The sequence below is a fragment of the Bison bison genome, unplaced genomic scaffold (assembly GCF_000754665.1).
Source record: "Bison bison bison isolate TAMUID 2011002044 unplaced genomic scaffold, Bison_UMD1.0 scf7180017864032, whole genome shotgun sequence".
In the NCBI taxonomy this organism is placed as follows: domain Eukaryota; kingdom Metazoa; phylum Chordata; class Mammalia; order Artiodactyla; family Bovidae; genus Bison; species Bison bison.
The window spans coordinates 1,052,678-1,055,638 of NW_011494604.1; positions in this window are offsets into that span (position 1 = coordinate 1,052,678).

A 2,961-nucleotide genomic window follows, 5' to 3' on the forward strand; every position below is an offset into this window, starting at 1 on the left:
TCTCAAGAGGCAGGTCAGGTGGTCTGGAATTCCCATCTCTTTCAGAATTTCCCACAGTTTATTGTGATCCACACAGTCAAAGGCTTTGGCATAGTCAATAAAGCAGAAATAGATGTTTTTCTGGAACTCTCTTGCTGTTTCCATGATCCAGTGGATGTTGGCAATTTGATCTCTGGTTCCTCTGCCTTTTCTTTTTTTTTTTCTTTTTTTTCTTTTCCAGTGGGCTTCCACGGGCCCGGCCCGTGCCCCAGACCCCCAAGCCCTCTGCCTTTTCTAAAACCAGCTTGAACATCAGGAAGTTCATGGTTCACATATTGCTGAAGCCTGGCTTGGAGAATTTTGAGCATTACTTTACTAGCGTGTGAGATGAGTGCAATTGTGTGGTAGTTTGAGCATTCTTTGGCATTGTCTTTCTTTGGGATTGGAATGAAAACTGATCTTTTCCAGTCCTGTGGCCACTGCTGAGTTTTCCAAATTTGCTGGCATATTGAGTGCAGCACTTTCACAGCATCATCTTTCAGGATTTGAAATAGCTCAACTGGAATTCCATCACCTCCACTAGCTTTGGCCTATGGGGCTCCTCTAATATGAGGCAGAATCTTGACTCCCACCAAGACCTACATGCAGATCTTCCAAACACACACATCTCAGAAGACAATGCCTATCACAGAAGGACTCCTGTCTGATTCTCTAATGGGTATCCAATAATTCATTTCTGACACCAACTCTCGGATTTAACATGAACCCTGTAGGTTAAGGGCTCAGTCCCATAAGATTGCCCCACTTTGGATGCCAGCTAGAAATGGAGTCCCTGGGAGACCCACACTTCTGTCTGGCTGACTACATATTTGGGGGTTCCCACAATCACCTTCAGGCTTGATAATTCACTAGAATGACTCACAGGATGCAGGAAACACTTTACTTAGGTTTACTAGCTTATGATAAAGGATTCCACTCTGTTACAGTCTAATGGGCAAAGTATTTGTGAGGGCACAGAGCTTGCATGCTCTTCTCCACAGGCATCATCCTCCCAGCACATCAATGTGTTCGCCAACTTGGAAATCTTATTGTTCAAGAGTTTTTATATCTCAGTCTCCAGCTCACTCGGAGAAGGCAATGGCAACCCACTCCATTACTCTTGCCTGGAAAATCCCATGGGCGGAGGAGCCTGGTGGGCTGCAGTCCATGGGGTTTCGAAGAGTCGGACACACCTGAGCGACTTCACTTTCACTTTTCACTTTCCTGCATTGGAGTAGGAAATGGCAACCCACTCCAGTGTTCTTGCCTGGAGAATCCCAGGGACAGGGGAGCCTGGCGGGCTGCCGTCTATGGGGTCGCACAGAGTCGGACGTGACTGAAGCGACTTAGCAGCAGCAGCAGCAGCAGCTCCAGCTCACTACCTCTCCCTGGAGGTTTGGGTTAGGGGTGGTAATTTCCCACTCTGTAATCAGGTGTTTGGTCTTTCTACTGATGAAAGTGAAAGTGTTAGTTGCTCAACTAACTCAACTAACTAACTCAACTCTTTGTGACCCCATGGATTGTAGCCTGCCAGGCTCCTCTGTCTATGGGATTCTCTGGGCAATAATACTGGAGTGGATTGCCATTCCTTTCTCCAGGCAATCTTCCCTACCCAGGGATTGAATCAGGTCTCCTGCATTGCAGGCAGATTCTTTACCATCTGAGCTACCAGAGAAGCCCTTTTCTACTGATGTGCGTGTGTGCTAAGTCACTTAAGTCGTATCTGACTCTTTGTGACCCCATGGACTGTAGCTTGCCAGGCTTCTCTGTCCATGGGATTTTCCAGGTAATAATACTGGAGTGGGTTGCCATGCCCTTCTCCAGGGGATCTTCCTGACCCAGGGATTGAACCCATGTCTCTTATGTCTCCTGTATTGGCAGGAGAGTTCTTTACCACTAGTGACACCTGGGAAGCCCTTTTACTGATGGGTTCTGTTCTATTCAGAAGCTTTCTAGGGGCCCCATCCTGAGTCACTCATTAGCATAAACTCTCGTGGGGTCCACAGAGGCTCTTATGGATGACAAAAGGCACTTCTGTCACCACTCAGGGAATTCTAAGAGTTTCAGGAGCTCTGTGCCAGAAACCCAAGACAGGTGATGCACAATGTGGGTGTGGGCAGGGGGTCTGAGAAGCCTTAGCCAGCAAGGAGCTCCGTGGGATGGAGTGTGCAGTGAGCTTTTATTATATATTCCAATTTAGGTCATTTGCCATTTGTGGTATTGCCTCGTAGTTGCATGATAATGTAACGCTCCTTCATAATCAATAAATCCTTCAATAAAACTCTGCTGTATCCTTGCGCTTGTGCTTGCCTTGGAGAATCAAAGGCAAGGGTGGCTGCATCATGTTTGTGTCAGCACCGGGGGGAGAGAAACCAAAGTGAAGTTTACATGCTGCAGTGGAAGCCAGATACCAGAGCTCTCATCCTGGAAGCCCATCCGGGATGGTTCTAGGGACTCTCCAGAGGTGCATGGTGGAGGAAGGTTTTGGGCAAGGTGTTGATTTGTAAGTGTAACTATCAACAGAAGAGTGAACCCACCAGGTAGAGGATGTGAGGACATCCTGGCTTTTGACACTTGGCTTTAGATACAAGCTTGGTCTTTAGTAAGGTGAACACTGTTGTTAAGGAAGAAAACAGATCATCTAAGGTCAACTCTGAATTTAGTTTTAGCAAGTCAATTTTTTTTTTAATGAGCTCAAGCCTGGGGCCCTGTAGTTGAAGCCAGTTAGAGGACTAAGTCCTGAGGAAAAAAAGAAGGTGAAAAACATGCAGAGACATCAGGGACACAGTCTAGGAGACCTGACCAGTACAAAGAAGTACAAAGCACAACATCAGGCTGCTGTGGTTTCACACTGGGTTCAGGCCAGGGGGACATGGCTGGGTAGAGTGCTAGGGGCTTAGAGGGAACCCAGTCACACAGGGAAGATGACTGTTCTAAGTGAAG